At 42.2% G+C, this 23,079-nt stretch overlaps 1 protein-coding gene across 3 annotated transcripts in view; it reads right to left on the reverse strand.

The window, feature by feature from the left end:
* Nucleotides 1-23,079, reverse strand: part of NAV3 (neuron navigator 3) — a 1,248,892-nt gene that overhangs the window by 962,584 nt on the left and 263,229 nt on the right. Inside the window, exon 1 of one of the 3 annotated variants that reach the window (XM_062203166.1) lies at nt 4,557-4,698. The exons of 1 other annotated variant lie outside the window; for it this stretch is intronic. The gene's annotated coding sequence lies outside the window, so the exon portion shown is untranslated. Of the gene's footprint in view, nt 1-1,570; nt 1,738-4,556; nt 4,699-23,079 lie in introns of those variants that run through there. One more of the 3 variants, XM_062203165.1, reaches the window with a different exon arrangement.

Genomic DNA, 23,079 nt, shown 5'->3' on the forward strand with positions numbered 1-23,079 from the left:
CAACAGCAGTCACCTTTTTTCCCCTCTTTGTTTTCTCACAATACAGACATCTTACATTTCAAAGATAAAATAAAACCATAGTGAGGAAGCACTTCAACCTCATCAAGGCAGAATGGGTTCTGAACTACAGCGGATCATTGTTTAAACAGTAAGTATGAACTCATACCTACACATGCTCAGAACCAAAAAACCAAGAAGCCCGATTTTATTGTATTTGCATGCTTTTCAGCCCTGAAGTGCAAACCCGCTTATTTCAGACTACAGTTGCTTTGCCCTTTCAATTCCTTGGCAGAGTCTGTCTTGTCCCTCCGGTTCTCTTTAACACCTTGCACCAGAGGTTGCCACTTCCGCCAGCCTGAACTTCAGGAAGCTGCATTTGAACCTTAATTATGACCTGCTCATTCCGGGGAGTGGGCAGTGCAAAACTGAATGAAGCTGCAAGAGGAGATAATTAAGATAATAGAAGTTGCACGTTCCTCATGAACTGGAGGGAGGGAAAAAGTCTTCCAAGTTCCCTAAAATTCAACGTCAAAGAGGAAAAAGGATATATCAATCCTTTTCAGAGGCAACTTTCTCTAGCCTAAGACCAAATTTCTTTCAAAGACACGTTTATTTACATCCATGGCTTATGTGGATGTCAACCCTTTGCAGCCCTTACAATACATATCCTACTTGGGGGCTGCAGAACCCCCGCTCGGACATGCAGACACCCAGCTCAGAACGCATTTCTGCAGAACCCCGGGAGATCAATAGACTCAGGAAACGAGTATGTTGATGGATGAGGACGGGTCTGAAAACGACCAGGTTGAAGCGGCCACGCTGCAGGTTCCACAGCTATTCCCACGGTGGCACAACGGAAGGGTGACGAACGGTTCCCCTTTCTTTTAAGGGGAAAAAAGGAAATGAGGGGAGGGGGAGAGGGGAGGGAAGAATGGAGTGGGTGAGGAGGAAAGAAAGGAGGACCCGGGAAACAGAGAGAGACCCGAAGAGGGGCGGGGGAGTGGAAGGAGGCTGTGATGTATGGTCGCACGGCAGCCACCCAGCCAAGCGCTCCATCACCCCCAAGCCTGCATCCTTCCCTCGCCGGTCCAGGGACGGGGGCTCCGGGTCCCGCCGCCCTCCCGTGACCCCGGTACAGGCGACACCGCCTGGATGCTCCAAGTGGCCCACGGCGGCTGAACCGTGGTTCAGCCACTCCCTGAACCGTGCTCGCCACCTCCGCCCCTGACTTGTCCCCGCACCCCCACCCCCAGTCTTCGCGGGGGGCAAATAAGCCAAGAAGAGCACAGACATGGGAGGAGGCGGCATGAAGGGGATTATTTTACAAAAAATAAAAAGAGGAGGAGAGGGCAGGGGGAGGGGGAAAGGCGACCAGAAAATGTAAATAATAATAAGAATAATGTGACAAGGGGTCCTGGGAGCAGAGGGGAGGGGGCCCGCGGCAAGCACCTGGGAGGAAGGCGCTGTGGCAGCCGCCTCCGGCTGCGTCGGGCCGGGTGGTTCTCCACAAAAGGAACTTTGGAAGGAGCGCAGAGGTTGGCAAGGGAGGAGAGGGAGACCGCAGCGTTACCTGGCCGAGGCGGTGCCGGCGGGCCGCGGAAATCCTCAGGTTTGCGATCCTGAGCCACTTGAGCGGGTTACTATGGAAATCGTCTGAAGGAGACGGGGAGAGCGAGCACACAAGCCCAGCACATCCTCGTCGCCCCGAAGCAAAGTGCTCGGGCCCCCTCCCCGAGAGCGGGCGCGGGACCGGGCGCGGCGCCTCTCCCGGCCCGGCTCGCTCTTTCTTCCCCTGCTCGGCCGGGCCGCGCCTCCCCGCCCCGCGCCGCCGCCGCCGCCGCCGCCGCCGCACAGCCCGCGGGCCGAGCCGAGCTCTCCGCGGCGCGCAGCCGGGAGCGAAAGCGCGAGCTCGCTCGGCGCCGCCAGCCGGCCTGAGCGGCGAGGGGCGCTGTTGCCCAGGCGCGCAGCTGGAATTTAAAGAGACAGACGCGTCGCCGGGTCTGGGCCCCTGGCTCGGGAGAGCAGCCCGCCGCACGCCCCACCGTCTGGGCCCGAGCGCAGTGGCCAGAGCGGGCCCTGCGAGAAAAGTTTCCCGCGGGGACAGCGGGCGCAGCGCGCGGGAGGGCCAGCCTCGGGCTCGTCTCCCGCAGGCAGGAGGTAGTCTGCAAGGAGAGAGTACGAGGGATTTTTTTCCCCCTCCCTTGGAGACTAGGGGGGAAATGATTTGTATGCTCAACAAGTCATGCACCTATTTCCAGCAGCTCTCGTTTCCGTCCTTGTGCACCGACTTTTTTCATGGAAAGCACATAGACAAATGGAGGCTCACCCCTCGTTGTATGTCAGGCTGAGATGCCTGGGCTTGCGGGAAGGTGGTGGCGGGAAGATAGAGCTGTTAAATATCCTGAAATAAAAAAAAAAAAATGCCTTTCCTTCTCTCAGCTAAGGAAGCGACTCCTTTTCTCTTCCTTCCTGGCCCAGGAGAACACCCTTGAACGTGTAGCCCAGCCTCTACTCCCGCGTGAGCCATCCAAAGGCTTAATCTTTTCTCTGCTGCTGAGACTAAGGGAGACAGAGCAGAAGAAGAACCCAGCGTAGCCCTTTCGCATCCCCAGGTGAAACCAGCTTTCTGCGAGCAGTTCTGTTGCTACAAAGAAGGCTGAGATCATATGCCCTACACACAGCCCAAAGAGAATGTGTGAACCCAGTGAGACGGTTTGATGCCACCACATATTTGTTCCAAGAACCAGGTAAATTATGATCAGGCGGTTTATTTGTCATTGTAAACACTTTTCGCTGTTTGGAATGCTGAACAGTCTCTTTGTGGTACCAGTTCAACCCAAATTTTGCCCTGGAGGAGAGGCAATAAGGGGACTCTCCTTTTCATCCCATTCTTGCCAAAGTGACTCCACAGAGTGACACTTGCACAGAGTTGGAAAGGTTCTATGAGTAAGAACGGTGGGAACTCCACTGGGTTGGTGGAAGGCATTCTGAGAAGGAACGAGGGATACCTGGATTCACAGCATCTCGTGGGCAGGGCTTGTGTGTCAGTTCAGTCCTCTGTGTCACACTCCATAAACCCCCACACAGCACACACGCCACCGTCTAACTCAAGTTTCTCTCCAGCATCTCCCATGGTCCTTCCTTCCAGCAGTCACATCTCCTCCAGGGTCTCTCACACCCCTCTTTAACTTGCTTCCAGAGTAAACCTTTGAAACAAATAAGCAATGTAAGCCTTGCCTACAAATATTTCCCCAGCTCATGTCCTTCAGGAAAATGAGCAAATGTCTGATTACAGCATAGGACATCTCGAGTCCACTGGTGCTACTGTAACAAAATACCTGAAACAGGGTCATTTATAAATAACAGGCACATGTTGTTCACAGTTGTGCAGGGTGAGACATACAAGGCCAACATACTGGCAGGTTCAGTTTTCCAATGAGGACCAGACCTCAGCTTCCACAATGATGCTTCGAACAGAAGGGCAGAAACACAGTGAGCTCCAAGTATCCTCTTTTATAAGGCCCTCAATCCCGTCCAGGCAGGAGGATCCCTTGTGACCTAATCACTGTCTAAAGCCTCCATCCCTTATTACTATTACCTTGGGGTTTGTTTCAACATGAATTTTGTTGAGATGCAAACCTTCCAGTCATAACCAGCAGTGTTTCTCAAACTTCAGCGTGCATCACGATCACAACTAGGACTTGCTTGAACAAACATTTGTAAACTCCAGGCCCTGCGTCTCTTATTCGGTGGGTCAAGGTAGCACACACGAAAAGTTAAATTTACCAAGCTCCCAGGTGGTGCTCATGCAAACAATCTGTGGACTCCACTTTGAGAAACGTGGGCATAGATCTTGTGTGATCTGGCTTCTGCCTACTCTTCCTGCTTCTTCCCTCACACCTGCTCCTCGGTTCGCATTGGGTCAGCATCACTAGCCTGTGCCTTGCTTTTTCATACCCCCGCCTGTTCCTCTATTGTCCTTTGCTAGGAAATCTCCCAAACCACCCCTCCCCTCGCTCCTCCAACATTGCATCTAGGCAACTTGCCAACCCCCTAATGCTACACTCCTTTGGGATGCCTCCCCAAACACACCCAAGCACCAAATCTGAGTTTCAGTACCACTCCTCCACGGCTGCCTCTGGACCCACGTTTCAAACCTTAGGCAGAGCAGCTACATGTTTATTTGTCTGCTTCCTCACTGGGTTGTGTGCGCTAAGGGTGGTTTATTTATCCCTGTATCCTCAAGTTCTTAGCGTCTTGGCTGAGATGTATAGCAGCTCAAAAATGTTGAGATGGGTAGAAGAAAGAAGCGCGAGGAATAGGAATAGAGATAATGTTTTTGGTTGTTGATGATCATGATGATGATTTAAAAAGCTAGTAGTAATAAGAGCAGAGATGGGAAAAGGAGAGAATTAATATAGCTGACTCCTTCATATGCAGCAGGTACCAGGTTAAATGCATCGCATGCTACCTCATCTATTCCTCAAAACAATCATGAGCGACAAGTGTTTGACAAAATGATTAAAAAAAAACAAAACCGCTGCTGGGACACTCACATCACATACTGGAACGCCTGGGTTCAAGTCACAGCTCCACTACAAACCCAGCTTCCTGTTCATGAGCACCCTAGCAGGCGGAGGTCTTGGGAGAGCTAGGTGGAATTCCCAGCTTCTGGCACTTCCCAGCCTCGACTGTTGAGGGCATTTGGGGACTCCATCAGCAGATATAAAATCTCTGTCTCTGCATTTGAAATACATAGTAAATGAAATTTTAAAAATAAATAAGACAAAAATCATCAGTTCATTTCAAATCAGACAAACTTGCAAGGTAAAAATTATCTTACATAAGAGATTTCAAAGGCATGGGAAAGTGAAGCTTGCCAGTGTCACACAGCTGTTTAGTAACTGTTATGGAGCCAACGGAGAGGGAGCGCTTTACTACCAACACCATACGGTCCGTTTTCTGCAGTTTACACAAGTTTTCACATATAGCCTGTTAATGTTCGCAAGTGTTTTGTGGCTTTGATGAGTAGCACTTGAACTCGCACCACCTGCCTCCCAAAGGAGTCTGCCTCACAGCCCAGGGTAGGACCTTCGGAAGGTTTAGTGATTTTTCCACCATTCAAAGGCCCATTGATATGCAGCTTCCTTGGGCTGGCAGAAGTGGTTTCTCTGGCTGCTGTCATTTCTGTGTGGTCTTGCTCTATCTGTATCCCATATCCTTAATGCTGTGTGAATTTGTAGACTATTCAACCAAACTGGACAGGTCAACATGTGTTATAGTGATGAGGTCAGAGTCCTCTGTCTATATGTAGTTTTTCTACTATACTAGATTTATTCTAATAGAAATAACCCTTAAATGGCAAGAAATGTGCAAATTAAAACTATGCGCAAAAAAACCATGAGGAATGAAATTATTTGTGCTCCCTTTGGATATTAGTCCAGGCAAACACACACACACACACACACACTATAATAAGTACATTGAATCATTATAGGAATAATTGCTTTCCTTAAATGCTCTATCCTTTCTATAGGATTGTACTAAAATATGAAATTCTTACAACAAGGACGTATATCAGGAACGGTGGTTCTTAATTTTATCTGTGTATGAGAATCATTTTCCAAAGTCCTAATGCCCAGGTTGCACCTCAAACCAATGGTATCAGAACCTCCAGGATTTAGGACCTAGGCAGCAAGGGTTTTAAAGCCAACCACGTGATCCTAACACAACCAGAATAGAAGAGTGTGGTGGAATGAGAAGGCCATGCCAAGGTGGCCACTGGCAAGCGAGTGTCAGTTACTCAGGAATGGCTTTGAAACCCACCTGGCAACGGAGCCTTCCTGGCAACAGGCTGTGATTGGTTGGGGCATAGACCGCCCCTTGACCAGATTGGCTGGTCTTGGCTATATAAGATGTAGTTCCAACCGTAATAAACGAGTCTGTGGGCTGCTCGCCTCAGGCCTGCTTTCACCGGACTCCCGGGGTCTGTGTGGCGACTCCGCGCCTCTTGCCCCTACCACGCTGCTCCTCTCAGAAACCAATCCACTGCACCATTGTTGAGAAACCAACTGCAACAGAAGAGCACTCTTGAGATGATCTTTAGTACGCTTCAGGTTTGGCTGCTCATCAGAACCACTGGGGAAGTGTTAAAGGCGGCCATGCCCACCCCAACTACAGAGATCCAGAGCTCAGGGCTGAGGCCCAGCCCTCTCAGTATTTAAAATCAACTCCCAGTGATTCTAATGTTGAGCTGCTGCCTTAGCAGAGTGGAGTCCCCCACCATCATCAGCAGCAGCAGCAGCAGCAGCCACTGGGGAATTTGTTAAGGCTACAGGTTTGCACTCGCAGTGCAGGTCTTCTGAAGGAGAGACACCAGGGTGGGATCCAGCCTTTTGTAGCTCAACCAGTCCTCCTGATGATCCTGAGCACATTAAAGTTTGGGAAACACTGCCTTACAACATGTTATTAGTGACGCTGCTCTCCTTACGGATTGAGAAACCTGCATTATCTTCAGCAAGCGTTTGCTGCGGTCCTACTGCAGAGGTTCTGAACATCATCTCCAACAAGTTTCCAGGTGATGCAGACTCTGCAGGTCCAGGGATCACAGCCCGAGAGCCTCTCTCCCATCACGAGCCAGGCACTGAGGCTGAGTAGTAAGAATCATGATATTAGTTATTTTCTTTTCAAAAGAATTCCAACCCAATATAAAAACCAATGTGTTATAGCTACTTCAAGAAAAATCGTTTACTAAAAAAGGAAATTCTTGTACCTAATCCCCTGAAGTAAAAAACTTATGGAAGGTTTGTGTGTGTGATACATATTTTTACCTACTCTGACTTAGCTGGAGAAAACACTGATATTTAAAACTAAAAGCTCAGGGCACCACTACTGTGCTGGGTAGCAGGAAAACGTCAAGGGGTGGGGGGGAGATCCCTTCTTTTCCTCAAAATAAACCACCAGATCCAAGGCATAATAAGCATCCTAATCAAAAGGTGGTCATTTCTGGTTGCAGAGATGAGGTCAATCTACCTTCCAAAGAAGCTGCTCTTCCTTCTGCAGTTGCTTGAAGAAAAAGAAAAATGTGGTTTTGCTCACAAGGCAAATGTTGCTCTTCTTGGTGACTTGGTTTGACTATGACTATGTAACCCTGTCCATCATAACCTACAAATGTTAAAAGGACCCCTGATTCCCAAAGCCTGGGCTTCCTTCCAAGGCAACAAGCTGACAAGCTCAGATCATTGAAGCAAGCACTGTGTGGCTAATCTTTGCCTCTAGCCAGGCAGCCAAGAAAACCTCCAACCAGAGCGCTCAAAAGAAGACACCCCAGACCATGAAATCTCCTTTCACCCCTTTAACTGTTGGAATTGATTTCAGGCCTATAACCTGGATCCTTCCAGAAGGATCTTCCCGGGATAAACTCTTTATATAGAATGAGACCCTGCTCTACTTGGCGATTGCTTTTGAAAAGTTGAGAAATAGGCATTTTTCTTCCTGAGACTTCTTTAAGATCAATGGAATTTTTCTGTTGAGATGAGTGCTCTAGGGAGAGGATCCTAAAAGAGCTCTGTGTTGCCAGCCACAACATCAGGTGCTAAATTGCTGATGAGAGAAAGCTTTCTGTGAGGGTACCACTAGCATGTGCTTTGCCTGTGCCTTTTCAAATAACTACAATGTTAATTACATTGGCTGCTGCACTACTCACTCTAGAAAGGTCTTAAAGTTTGAATGAAGTCTCCCCCTACCAAGGCTGGAGACTAATAGTCATCACCAAGGTGCAAAATGTCACCTAGATTTCTTTTTGTAGGCATCTACTTTTAAATAACCAATACAGCTCCCAGAAATGTAATTAAGTTGCTTGGGTGAACAGAGAACAGCAGTAAGTGGCCTTTTAAAAATATCAATTTTGAAGGAGAAACGTAAAGGGAACAAAAAGTAGATAGAAATGGTGAAAAGAAAGGGCAGGTAAGAATAATCAGGAGGGAGGTTGCTGTGATGGCAAGGGGGCTTCATTCTGAGAGTGCCAGTTATAGATAGACATCTGGGGCTATTTCATTACAGAGTTGTTCTTCTTGAAAACAATAATGAAAAGCTAAATTTTCAATCAGACGACCCTTAAGAAAAGATTGCTGCCTGAATTTCAAAGCAGTGGGAAGGTTACATTTGAGAATATTTCTGTTCTTAGGAGATTTCAGCTCACTTTACACTAAAATGACTGTAAAAATTATTATATCAGAATGTGTCTACCTATAAGTATATATATATATACATGTGTCCTTTTATACTTATGTATGGTGAGAGGGTACAAAAGAGGCAAAAATAGCAGCTAGAATTGTATATCAGTGAATATAGGTGAACTGCAATGTATTTGTAACTTTTCCGCAGATTGTATTTTTTTCAAAATAAAAATCTAATTAGAGTGGATTATTAAAATTACACAAAGTAGGGGCCGCTGCCGTGGCGCAGTAGGTTAATCCTCTGCCTGTAGCACCGGCACCCCATATGGGCGCTGGTTCTAGTCCCGGTTGCTCCTCTTCCAATCCAGCTCTCTGCTATGGCCTGGGAAAGCAGTGGAAGATGGCCCAAGTCCTTGGGCCCCTGCACCCGAATGGGAGACCAGGAAGAAGCTCCTGGCTCCTGGCTTCAGATGGCGCAGCTCCAGCCATTGTGGCCATTTGGGGAGTGAACCAACGGAAGGAAGACCTTTCTCTGTCTCTCCCTCTCGCCGTCTGTAACTCTACCTCTCAAATAAATAAAATTGAAAAAAAAAATTACACAAAGTAAATTACTCAATGACACAATATGAGACTAGCTTAAAATAAATCTTGAAAACAGGTTTCAAGTATGTGCTGAAACCATTAGCAAGGGATTGGCAACATGTCCCTCCCTCGTATCACAACTGTTGTCATTAGAGATGTAGCATACGCACCGTAGCACATCATACATTCCGAGCAATGCAGCATTCTACTCTGGATCATGGTGACCTTTTTAATATTCTGCAAATTGATTTCCAGGCCATTCCCACTCCTTGGTTATAGCCTTGGTAACCTAGAAGAAAATGAACAAAGTGGCTGGCTGTGATTCCCGCATGTCTGTGCTCATCAGTGTTTACAATCACATTTCTCTCTCTCCCAAGGTCTCCTGACAACACTCATTGTGAGTCTGGAGAGCAGCAGCACCAAGGACCTTCTACGAGTCAGACTTAAGAGCTATCATAGGTTTTGTGAACTCCTTGTAAGAATTCAGCTGAATCAACAACAGAAGCAGCAATTTTATGTTTTCCTATACAGTGAACCATAAACTGAGAAAATGTGGAGTGCATACAACCCTGAAACCACAATCTATCCAGCTTATTAATGAATTTTTCTATCATTAAATCACCTTTACCTGTTCTTTTTGCAAATTTTTCAATCCATAAAAACGCCCTTCCTTATGCTAAATTTATATGGATGCTGATTACAATTATACACGCTGTAGTCCCTGGAACAATCCCTACCCTGGATGACAGGCCCAGATCACTAAATAAGAGGAAGCTGGTACCTGCCTTATGCTTTAAGATTTAGAATTCTCCTGCAGACACACATTCCCATAAACAACCAACAAAAAAGGGAATCAAAATAAGCTGAGTTCATTCATTATTTCTTCAGTTCAACTTCTCTCTCTTTTAGAACATTCTGATTTTCTAGTGGTAGGGACAGAAGAAAGATTTTGATTTCTAGAACTTGGTCAAAGCTTACTTGCACAAATGTCTTATCTTCTGGGAAAACCAAGCAAAAAATAGAAGAATTGGCATGAAAATAATAGAACAGAGAATGATTTTTTTTTTGTATAGCCAAGGATTTAGAGTAAAGATAAAGTTGGAAAAATTGAATCATTTCTTGCCACACACTGAAAGTGCAAATCAAAATTCAAGAGGTGCTTGCTAGGGAGAGACAACAAAAGAAGCGTGTTCATATTTTCTTTGCAAGAACAAAGAATCAGAGAGGGGAACTTCCTCTGGAATGGGTCAATATATAAGGAGAGGAATTATACATCAAGTTGTCCTTATTAGTCAACACAGAATCAAACTCTCAATGAGTATAAAATGCTACAAATTAAAAGCTGGTGTCAACTTTTAGTTCTTCAGCCTTTAATGAAGTCTAACTTAATATACAAAAAGTTCAGAAACATGAGAGGTTTTAGTTCTCAAATCAATAGGTCTTTGTAAAATTTATTTCCAGTCTGGCGCTGTGGCTCTCTTGGTTAATCCTTCAGCTGCGGCACCGGCATCCCATATGGGCGCCAGGTTCTAGTCCCGGTTGCTCCTCTTCCAGTCCAGCTCTCTGCTGTGGCCTGGGAGTGCAGTGGAGGATGGCCCAAGTGCTTGGACACTTGCATCCGCATGGAAGACCAGGAGGAAGCACCTGGCTCCTGGCTTCGGATCGGTGCAGTGCCAGCCGTGGTGGCCATTTGGGGAGTGAACCAAAGGAAGGAAGACCTCTCTCTCTCTCTCTCTCTTTCACTGTCTGTAACTCTACCTGTCAAATAAATTTAAAAAAAGAAAATTATTTCCCATGAAGAGAATCCTGTTTATTTCTACGTATTCAAAGTACCAATCCTAAACTGGAAGTTACATGGAATAAGGAGAAGGAAGCAATGGTCCTGAACTCTTCTAGTAACTGGCAGTGAGCACACACCAGTGGAATTTTGCTCATTTTTATTCCTTTAAGCAAGGTGACAGGAGTGTACTTTTTTTCTCAAACCAAGGGATTGGCTAGGGCTAGACTGGGAAGAAATTTCATTAGCTTCCATTTAAGGCTCATAGATTCTTTCTAATGTTTTTGGCAAGGTGCTTCAGGATCTTCAAAATCAGCACAGATCAACTTATTGATCTACTTAATCTACTCACAAATCATTACTTGACCACAGTGTTGGGAATTTAAACACAGCAACATTAACATATCACAAATAATGTGGATAATAGGCAAATAGCAGGTAGTCCTCAGGTAAAATTCAAGGGACTTCAACAAATTCATGGAAAAATGAAATTAAAAGATGTTTATTGTCGTGCACAATGAGTTTGAAATTCATGCTTTGGAAAGCCAAGACACTCTGGCAAAAAAAAAAAAAAAAAAAAAGAGAGAGAGAGAGAGAGTACCTAAATGAAAAATCTCTGTGAGTGAGATCCCAGTAGAAAGAACAGGTCATCAAAGAAGGAGGTACCTTTCTCTGAAGGGAGGAGTGAACTTCCACTTTGACTATGACCTGTCTAAATAAGATTGAAGTCGGCGAACTCAAAAGGCTTCCATAGCCTTGGCAACTCATGACAAGAGCCTAGGGAGATTACTCATGCCATAAACAAGAGTGTCAATTTGTTAAGTCAACAACAGTAGTCACTGTGTACTTACTCTTCATGTAGGATCTCTGTCCTTAATGTGTTGTACAATGTGAATTAATGCTATAACTAGTACTGAAACAGTATTTTACAATTTATGTTCTGTGTGGGTGCAAACTGTTGAAATGTTTACTTAATATAAACTAAATTGATCTTTGTATATAAAGATAATTGAAAATGAATCTTGATATGAATGGAATGGGAGAGGAAGCAGGAGTTGCAAGGGTTGTGGGTAGGAGGGAAGTTATGGGGGAGAAAAAGCCATTGTAATCCATAAGCTGTACTTTGGAAATTTATATTTGCTAAATAAAAGTTAAAAAAAAGAAATCCATGCTTAAGTTTTCTCAAGATATGCATTTTCCATGACCTTTGAAGAACTTTCATAAATAATTTAAAAAAGCATGAAGACAGATTTTTCTCCCAACTTCCATCTAATCCAGAGCTATTTATCAGTGCATGTAACCCCAAAATACTCAAGCTATCTATTACATCTTATGTAATAGACACATGTATATTATATACATGTATAATTATATGTAAAGACACATTCTAGATCTGAGTACTGCATGGAAATCTTTTAAACTTCATATTTCTTAATATATTACAATGTATGTGTCAAGATTCAGTCTTAAGGCTTGATGAAAATGAGCCATCACATTTTTTATCTCTATATATTTCATTAAAATCTATTTAAATGCCGCCTCATTGGCAATTAAATAGTATCAAAGTGTGTATATCTGCATATGAGTGTGTGTGTGTGTATGTGTGTTTTAACTGGTTTTTCTACTCCCCAAAATTTCTCAGATTTTCTGTTTACTAAAAGAAATACATTACGCAGCATAATTAAGACCCCAACTCTATGACAAACCATGATACTTCATTTTGAAACCATTAGCATTTTACTCACTATGTCTTCAGAGCAAACACTGATTCAGGCCACAATCTGTAATGTGAGATGCTGAAAGGATGGTTAGGGACCAAATTATGTAATATGAAATGCAGAGTCATATCTCAACTCCTATAATAACTGTCAAGAGAAAGCAGATGTGAAATGCTAATGTCTGTCTCCTTGATGTTGTGCAGACTAGAAGGTTTTGCTAGTAATGTATGACCGTACTGAAGTCATCAGCTCTTAGGAAGCCATTCCCATTCCCAGCTTTTGTTGGGAATCTTACATTAAAGGGGGGGCACCTCCTACTTCTGTCAAACAATTATGTTTCTTCTGTGTTAATACCAGGTATCATCGATCAACCTGAGAATCAAAGTTTAAATGCCTGCCCCTCAGATGTACATAGGATCCAATTAAAATGTCAGCTACTCTGGATGGGCATTTGGTGTAGCAGTTAAGATATGCCTCTTGGGTTGCCCGCATTCCATATTGGGTGCTTGCTCTGAGTCCTGGTTCCTTCACCTTCCCATGCAGCTTTCAGCATCTGAGCTCCCTGGTAGACATCAGTGAGAGCTCAACTACTGGGGTCCCTGACACCACGGACTACTTGGGAGATCTGGCCTCCTGGCTTTGTCCTGCCTAAGCTCTGGATGTTGCAGCATTTGGGAAGTGAACAAGCAGACTAAGAATAAATTCTCTCTCTCTCTCTCTCTCTCTCTCTCTCTCTCTCTCTCATTTTCATTCTCTCTGACTTTCAAATTTAAAAATTGGAAAAAAAAAATGTCAACTGCTAGTGCTGGCAAACTGAATGATTGCATCTTCACAATTACAAAATATCTCTACAAAATGTATGTAAGAATCCCATCTTCCATACTTATGCTACCAAATAGGATAAGAGTGGAGAATGCTCAGTTATTTCATTAATTAAAAATGAAACAAAAAATCAGGATAAAAATCTCATAAAAATAAGGCATAAATGAGTTCAATTTCTTTTCTAAACTATGAGATCCTTAGGAAGTGATGAGATGTGAGGCAAGGGTTAATGTTATTGTAGGCATATATTTCCTCTGAAAGCCAATGGAACTCCCTGACAAAGCACATATTTTGAAGCACATATATCCATAAAGTTTACTCAGAAGCATATGATTTCCTCTGAGAGTTTTAAGAGATGGCTCAATCAAAATATTCATTTGAAAATGGAGCTGGAAAGTCATTAGTCAAGATTTATAACCATTTTGCTTCTTGTTTTCCCTAAAATTTTCACCAGTTTTCCTTTTTTATAGGCTATTTTATCTTGATTCCTGTGGCAGGTTTCCAGTTCTATTTCAAAGTTCTGGAGAGCATTTACAGCATGTTTTTCTCTTTTTTAAGAAAATATTTATTAATTTATATGAAAGGCATTACAGAGAGAGAGAGAGAGAGAGAGAGAAAGAGGGAGAAAGAGAGAGAGAGAGAGAGAGAGAAAGAGGGAGAAAGAGAGAGAGAGAGAGAGAGAGATAGAGATAGGACACATATAGAGTAATCAAAGCAATAATACCTCTTTTCCATAACCTGACTCATAAAGCCTATTCAGACTTGTAATTAATACAGCAAAAACATTAACTTATTGATTTAGGATTGTAATTTACTACTTCAAAGAAGCATTTTCTTCAGATTGGTCAGATTTCCACAGCTCCTTGTATTTTATAGTTTGCTTTAAATATGATATGATTTGGTCAACCATAAATTAAAATGTATCTCAGGGGTTCTCATATGATAGAATAGTACAGGGCATGTCTTAAGGATAACCCATCAGCAGTTTGATGTGGTCTTAGAACATGCAAGGTATGGTAGCCCACCTATAAGAGCTTGTGAAAATTATAGAGAAGCATGCATCACTAAAAATTTTTCCATCTCCCTGGGTGAGTTGATAGCACATGAGGATGAAACTATTAAACAGTACTACTACTCTTAGAGAATATCTACTTCCAAGGGAGTCAGCCATATGCTTCAAAATGACTATAACTATCTGTCATTAAGAACAACTTAAGACAATTTTGCAACCCTTAATTTGGATGTCTTGAGCAAATAGGGTTAAATGGAACTGGAGGTTTTTAAGCTTTACAGAACCTCAGTACCCAGCATGTATTTTAGAGGAGCAGCAGCAAATGCAGAACCTGGAAACTGGTTAGAAAAGAAAAATCTTGAGGGAAGGGGAGTGGGGCACTGGTGCTGTGGCACAGCAGGTTAAGCAGCCGCCTGCAGCACCAGCATCCCATATGGGTGCTGGTTCAAGTCCAGCTCCCTGCTACTGTGCCTGGGAAATCAGTGGGAAAGCTGAATGAAACTCCTGGCACCTGGCCATTGTGGCCATTTGAGGAGTGAATCAACAGATGGAAGATTGATGTCTCTCTGCTTCTCCCTCTCACTCTGTATCACTGTCTTTCAAATAAACAAATAAATCTTTTTTTTTTTTTTTTGACAGGCAGAGAAAGGTCTTCCTTTCCATTAGTTCACTCCCCAAATGGCTGCTACGGCTGGCATGCTGCGCTGATCCGAAGCCAGGAGCCAGGTGCTTCCTCCTGGTCTCCCATGCGGGTGCAGGGCCCAAGCACTTGGGCCATCCTCCACTGCACTCCTGGGCCACAGCAGAGAGCTGGACTGGAAGAGGAGCAACCAGGACAGAATCCGGCACCCCAACCGGGACTAGAACCAGGGTGCTGGAGCTGCAGATGGAGGATTAGCCAAGTGATGCGCGGTGCCGGGCACAAATAAATCTTCAAAAATAAATGAAGATTCATAAGCTCCAACCCAGATCTACACATCAGTCTCTTCATTTTCACCAGACCCCAAGATCATTCATATGCCCATTGTAATTTAGATTGAATTGTTATAGACAAAGTAATACTTGTTCTGGTCCTAAAAAAAAAAAAAGGCAAAAAATAAAAAAAAAAAGAAAGAAAGCTGGGATCAAAGTCCAGATAGTAAAGGCCTTGGGCATTCAACTGAATTCATTTTGCTGTTTGCAGTGATCAAGTGTAGGATGTACGAGCGAAGTAATATGTGACAAACAAGGATACCAGTTAGGAAACCATAGCTTGAATAAGTCACATCATCTGTTTTGGGAGTTGGCCATCCAAATCCAATTCTTCTACAAGAAAAAGGAGATGAAGGCAACATTCTTTCATGCACCCAAAGGAGAGAAAAGGTAATCCAGTAATCAGAATCTGAAAGTCACAGAGCTTTGTCTTACAAGTAGGCATGAATTCTGTTTCTCAAAGGCATGACTAGCCTAGCTGATCCATCACTAGAGAAGCATCCCATTCTTGTTTCTGAGGAACAAGTACACCAGAGCGCTCTTTGCACATCCACTCCTTGAAGGGGAGTGATGAGAAGGAAGCCTGCATCCTCCAACTTGTATAAAAATGGATATGTGAGGCGGGCCCATGTTCTTATTAAGAATCTGACTGGTCAAGGCAATTCAAAATTTGCAGGATGTTTTCTTTTTGCTTTGAAGACCAATGTCAAAAGATTTAATTCATTATGGGAGGTAACAGGACTCTTGTCAAGCCAAGACCCAGAATTGGAAGTTTAAAGGGAGAGTAAAGAATATATCATACAAACTAGAAAACTTTTGAGAGTGAAAGAGAGAATTATTCAGAATTACACCAAGAAAATAGGTTTAAAGAGAGACTATTTTGAGCAATCCTGTTTTATCTTCGAAATTATGATGTTCTTGCATAAGAATCTGGTACAAAATGCCTTAATAATTAGAAAGTAGCTACAATCAAGTCTCTTTCACTTTCCCCAATGTCTTGAGGCCCTAATTTATTTGTGTTCTTTAGAAGCATGTGTGTTCTTTAGAACTCTAAGCATGTTTTAGCTAGAACCCAAATCCAACTATCAGAAACCCCAGGGTCCAAACACCTTAACCTGCAAATCCAACCAGTGAGAACTCTGGATTTCTGTTCATTGTTTCTTGTTGCCATATGATGGGCACTCTTGAAAAAAACTGTGCTCAACAAAATCCAAGAGTAAGCACCAGTCCACATCCAAGGTGGGCTTCTGCACAACAGTTAAAGTCACTGTGTTATCTGGCTTCTGGTGCTGGTTCTGCTTCCAATACTGGCTTCCTGGTAGTGCATACCCTTGGAGGCAACAGATGACAGTATTTGGGTCCCTGCCACCCACATGGGAGACCTGGATTGAGTTCTGAATACATGGCATTTTCGGGTGAACCAGTGTATGGAAAAGCTTTTTCTGCCTCTCTCTCTGCCTTTCAAATAAAATGAAAATAAGTATTTTTTTAAAAAGCAATGTGTGCATGCTTTAGATGAAATAAACAAATAACACAGATCCAGATAGAAGCCTCTGTGGTTCAACAAGAGAATAGGATCCCACCCACTCAGTGCTAAGTAAAGGCAAGAGTGCCCCTTGGTTGAACTCCCAAGGCTCTAAGCACTCAGCTCTTTGGAGTCTGGGCTGGTTCAATAACAGCCACGGAGACACCACTCTTCCTTTCCCTCCCATGGGTATTGGGAAGATTTCCATCTTATATTCTCCAAACTCAAGATTGTGGCTCTTCTGAGGAATATAACCTAGCCATCAAAGACAGCTTTTACTGTGATATAGCCTGAAGAAATCACACTATACATTTTAGGAATTATATCTTTGGAGCAGGACAAATGTTGATTATATCTTTTGTGATTCCAAAGCAAAATTTCGACCACTCTCTTGAAAGAGATTTATAAAACAGGGGAGGGGATAAATTCTGATGAGATATTCTGCTATGCACAGATTAGTAAATGGAAACACGTCTCACAGTTTCCAAGGGTCAATGTGATCTAACAAAGATTTGGAAAAAGATAACATTATTGGTATTAGGTATAAAAATGATGGCATATCAAGTAAGGCTACTTCTTAAGAAAAATTTTACTGAACCTAGAGTCTGGTTAGGTTTCTTAATAGACAAAAAAGGTAAAATACAATAGGGAAAGAAAAATCAAATGTGAAAGTTTTGAGCCTCAGTGATGAGAATAATATTCTTGCAATGAGCAACTGTAGCTGGTTTAGGTTAAAAGACAATTGGTATAATTAGATAACTATTGGTCTTGATCTAATAATAGGACCTCCAAGAGGAAATATGTAATGAACAGTTCCAATTTTTAGCCAAATGGAGCATGATGAGGAGATTAGAAGTTACAATTCAGTGTTGAGAGTTCACTTCCTAGAGGATAGATTGTAGCTTCCTGGATGAGCTCATCAAGGGGGAAAGAGTGAAATGAAACAGGTGAGTCAACAAAGAAGTAAAGGAAAGTATGGTCGCACAGGTAGCGGAGTGTGTGATTTAGAAAGTGAAAATATGTTGGTGTCACACAGAAATCTGAAAAGAGAGATAATACGGAAAACCTGAAGAGAGACATTCAGGTGTTCAAAGCCAACTGTATTCCATGTCATGGAAAGATCAGAGGAGACAAAGACAAAAAATAATTTTTTTATGCATGAAATTTATGTAGAAGAAAAATGTACAAATATTTGAGTGTCAACTCTAGGTTAGGTACTTTCATTAAATATTTTAAGAAGGAAGAGTTCAGAAGAGATCTTGGAAAGAATTTCATCAAGAAAGATGTAAGTAACATAAAATGTTAGCTCGGAGGAATGGTGGGATCTAGGTGGGATTTTTTTTTTCTTGTTCTATTCTTTTGTATCAAGATAAAGCAAACTCTGCTTATTTGGAGACAGAGAAGAAGAAACATACTGGGAGAGAGGTTGGAGGGATCCTGAAAGAAGTTAAATAATTGTAATGGCAAATGTTGAAAAGTGGAAGTTTTAGCACTAATTACCAATTTTGTGTCCTCTATAAAGAGTTAATTTTGTTATGCATTGGCTGAATCTATTTTTCTATCACAGCTCTCCTTGACTCCCTGCCCCCTTTGCTTTTATAACTTTGCATTCTTTTTTTTTTCCATATTTTATTTATTTGAAAGACAGAGTTACAGAGAGAGATCTTCCATCCGCTGGTTCACTCCCCAGACGGCCTCAAGGGCCGAAGCTGTGTCGATAAGAAGCCAGGAGCCAGGAGCTTCTTCTGGGTCTCCCATGTGGGTTCAAGGGACCAAGGTCTTAGGCCATCTTCTACTGCTTTCACAGGCCATAGCAGAGAGCTGGATCATAAGAAGAGCAGCTGGGACTAGAATCAGCGCCCAAACTTCAGGCCAGGGCTTTAACCCGCTGTGCCACAGCGCAGGCCCCATAACTTTGCATTCTTAAAAGCTAAATCTTTCAAATGCCATTATACCCCTGTGAAGAGTTAACCAATTTTACAAAGAAAACGCAAATTTTGTGTAATCAGCTTAATTGCTGATCCAATCATACACTTATAAATTATTATTTTTCTAATCCACTAGTGAATTTCAAATCTTCCCTGAAAAACAGCAGGGTGTTATTCATCATAATAAAATTTCTAAGGAAGTTTTATCTCATAAAAGCGGTGCTTCTATACTTCTCAAAATCATCTTGCCTCATATGGCATTGTCTAAAAATTATACAAATGTATCTATGAAGTGGAGTAACTACCAAAGAATAATTCCTTCATTTCCAACATCATTAAGCTCTTCCAAATACTAGTATTTATGGCAATATTCTAAACTGGCATTTTCTCTCCTGTGTTCAAAGTAATATGTTGTCTCATTTACACTGATAGACAAGTATCCTGTAGACTTCCTCATTCCTCTAGCATTTGCAGCCTAATACTCAGGGGTTGAGATCCAGTCCCAGCTGCATCAGCTGCTCTCTTGACATCTCTTGGCTAACCTCCCATGCCTAAATGTCCCTTGGGCAAGATAAAATTTCAGTGTGATAGGATATCATTTTCTCTCACAATTAACTCCTATCCTAGACACACAGATACAATAGAAACTTCATCTCTGCATAACAGCTAGCTGCTTTTGGGTGATGATGACTAAGTAGAGATATTTCCTCAGAAAGAAGAAAGAGAGAGTCTCAAAGGAATCACACATAGATATTCTATTGCACTCAGAAAGGAGTGGTTGACATGGAAAGAAGCAACAGCACCTGATTTCTTTGCCACATGGAATAAGATAAAGAGCAAAATTCAGTCAACAAGAACAAACAACCTTCTCTTGTTTGGGCAGTAGTAGTGATACTAAATTGATGGAAAATAAAAAAAAAGTTATTGAGTCAATGTCAATAAAAATTATTAAATTTAAATGCAAACAGACTTTTCCAACTTGAAAAAGGTGAAAATATAAGTGAGGTAATAATTGTAAAATTACTTCACAGCTTTTTCAAACAACTGAATGAGCTACTGATGTATGTGAAACTACTTTGAAAAGTATAAAGTGACCTATCAATGTTACTTTTGGCATTAGAAAATACGAGATGTTACTATCAAATTGCTGTTATTTTAAGCCATTTTATCATTGGCCAGGGGTGCAATTCAATCTAAATAAATATTGAAGTGTTTAGATTAGTTAGATTGATATATTCAAGGTAATATGTGTATAACATAATTTACAGAAATCTGTTTTTGCTCAAGGATCAGCCAATGTCAATCATGGTATATTGTTATTTAGAAACTGGCAAATCTATAAATTCTCTGGGAGTATATATATCACAGATAATTATTCATCAAATGTTATGCAATATTCTAAAAAAAAACCTTTGTTACAATCTCCCTATTGTGTCTCTTCTGAAGTATTAATGTCAAATAATTATAAGGTTCTTTTGTGCTCTAGTAACATAAATTATAGGCAAAGCCTTCAAAATACTCCAAAGAAATACTCCCCAAGTATAATGTGCATACAAATCACCTGCAGATCTTGTCAAAATGTGGATTCTAATTCAGTTTTGGGGTGGTGCCCAAGAGCCTGAGATTCTGTTTTCCTAAGAAGTTCCCAGGAAATATCAGTGCCACTGACCCAAGGCCCCACTTTGAGTAGCAGTAGCCTCCAAAGAATGTTGGAGTATAGAGTTCTTCAGAGAAACAGAACCAAGAGGTTCTATTTATGTGTATAAATATTATCAATCAATCAATCAAGTCCCAGGATCTGTTGTCAGCAAGCTGGAGACCCAGGAACGCTGGCAGGTCTAGCACATAAGCTGACAGACTGTGGACCCAAAAAGGATCTTTCTGTCCAAATCCAATGGCAGGAAAAGACTAATGTCCTAGGCTAAGCAGCCAGTGGGTAGTCACTCTTTTTGTTCCATTTAGGCCTTCAACTTATTGGATGGGGGTCACACTCATTCAAGAAGACAATCTGCTTTACACAGGCTACCAAATCAAATGCAAAATTCCTTCAAAAGCACCCTCATAGATGCATCCAGAATGACATTGAACCAAATATCTGGGCAGGCCACAGTCTGGTCAAGTGAACACCAAACTAATCACACACATGCTATTGCTGATTTAACACATGTTATTTATTTCAGCCAAATATTAAAAATTAAAATAATTCCAAACAATTCCATTCAAACCCCTAATTTCTTCCTTCCTTCCTTCCTTCCTTCCTTCCTTCCTTCCTTCCTTCCTTCCTTTCTTTTCTTTTCTTTTCTTTTCTTTTCTTTTCTTTTTTTTTTTCTTTTTTTTGGACAGGCAGAGTTAGACAGTGAGAGAGAGAGAGACAAAGAGAAAGGTCTTCCTTCTGTTGGTTCACTCCCCAAATGGCCACTACGGCTGGCGCTGTGCTGATCCGAAGCCAGGAGCCAGGTGCTTCCTCCTGGTCCCCCATGCGGGTGCAGGCGCCCAAGCACTTGGGCCATCCTCCACTGCCTTCCCGGGCCACAGCAGAGAGCTGGACTGGAAGAGGAGCAGCTGAGACAGAATCCGGCGCCCCGACCGAGATTGCCAGTGCTGCGGACAGAGGATTAGTCTAGTGAGCCGCATTGCCGGCCTTAAACCCCTAATTTCTTATGAGCTTTACCTACCATAAGTTATGGAGAAAAATAGTTGATTGATTGTAGTAACTGTTTATAGAAATAATCAAAGTAACCCTTCTTATTTAAAGAAGGCAAATGTTTATCTGAGAGATACAGTTCTAAAAGTTAAGATAGAAGGCCGGCGCCGCGGCTCACTAGGCTAATCCTCCGCCTTGCGGCGCCGGCACACCGGGTTCTAGTCCCGGTCGGGGCACCGATCCTGTCCCGGTTGCCCCTCTTCCAGGCCAGCTCTCTGCTGTGGCCAGGGAGTGCAGTGGAGGATGGCCCAAGTGCTTGGGCCCTGCACCCCATGGGAGACCAGGAAAAGCACCTGGCTCCTGCTATTGGATCAGCGCGGTGCGCCGGCCGCAGCGCACTACCGCGGCGGCCATTGGAGGGTGAACCAACGGCAAAAGGAAGACCTTTCTCTCTGTCTCTCTCTCTCTCACTGTCCACTCTGCCTGTCAAAAATAAAAATAAAATTAAAAAAAAAAAGTTAAGATAGAACTATGCTGCAGCCCTTACCAAAATTGTATTATAAGTTGGTATTAGGAATATAAAATTAAATCAACCAAGATATAAATTTTATAAGAAAAAGAATTATCATAAAATGTACTTAAAATTAAATCTCATCTCTTCTCTCTTCTAAAAACTTTTAGTCATTAATATGCTAATTATTTGCATCTCTGTATGCTAATATTAGAGATATATATCCTTCTATTACAAGAGTGAAATATGTCATAATTCATCCTAAAATGCCATATAATGTTAGGGCATACATCATTTTAAGTACTACTAAATAGGAAATAATGATACCAGTTGAATATGACACATGGACAGGCCTTGTGGCACTGTGGGTAAAGCTGCTGCTTGGAATGCCTGTAGCCCATTTTGGAGTGCCAGTTGTTTTGCTTCCAATCCAGCTTCCTGACTCAAGCGCTAGACTTCTTCCACCCATGTGGGAGATGCAGATGGAGTTCCAGACTCCTGGATTCAGCCTGACACAGCTCTGATCCAGCCCTGGCTGTTGCAGGAGTTTGGAGGGAATGAATCACAGAACATATCTCTCTGTCTCTGTCTCTATCTCTCTCTCCCTCTCTCTATTGCTCTGCATTTCAAGTACATGAAATTAAATGAGCAAAACTTAAATATGACATCATGCTTTTGTAGTCATGAATTTTTGAAAATATTGATCGACTGACTTGTAATTTGCACATAGGGTTTAATTAAGTATACCATCCACATAAGTATATAAAAGGAAAATATCAGTAATGGCATTTGATCATAGTATTAAAATTTCTTCACATTCTGAGTCTGACTCTTCTGCATCACGTTTCAACTGACATTCACCATCATTTTTCCATACAGCATTTTCCTCTGTGCCATCTAGAGCACTTATAACATAATATTACTTAACAGCATTTCACTATTGTCTGTAGAATATTGTCCAAAGTTACTTATACCTATTTTGGAAGTTTTAACATTTTGCACTTCCTTGATCAGTTATCAAAGAAATTTCTAAAGACCAGTCAATAACACAAGTGGTCTCCAAATTGACTGAAATACCCAGAGATTGCCATTTTCCAGCCATAATACCAGGAATAATAATAATAACTATATCTGCACATGCATAGTCTGAGAGAACTGCATTACACCTGCTATTTGACCAATAGCATTTTTAACACTTATCTTGAATTCAGAGATGTTAAAGTTGAAAACACACACATGTATTCTACATCTCAGAATCAGTGGAAATATAGTCTTTTCCAAATTTACTTAACAAAAGAACATTTTAAAGAACTCTCTAACAGGACTACTATTTCCTGAATCTTATTTTTGGAAGATGCTCCCCAAATGTATTACTTCTCTACAACAAATTATCCTTTGGCATAGGTTGATT

Source organism: Lepus europaeus, chromosome 10 (assembly GCF_033115175.1).
Source record: "Lepus europaeus isolate LE1 chromosome 10, mLepTim1.pri, whole genome shotgun sequence".
NCBI classification, from domain to species: Eukaryota; Metazoa; Chordata; class Mammalia; order Lagomorpha; family Leporidae; genus Lepus; species Lepus europaeus.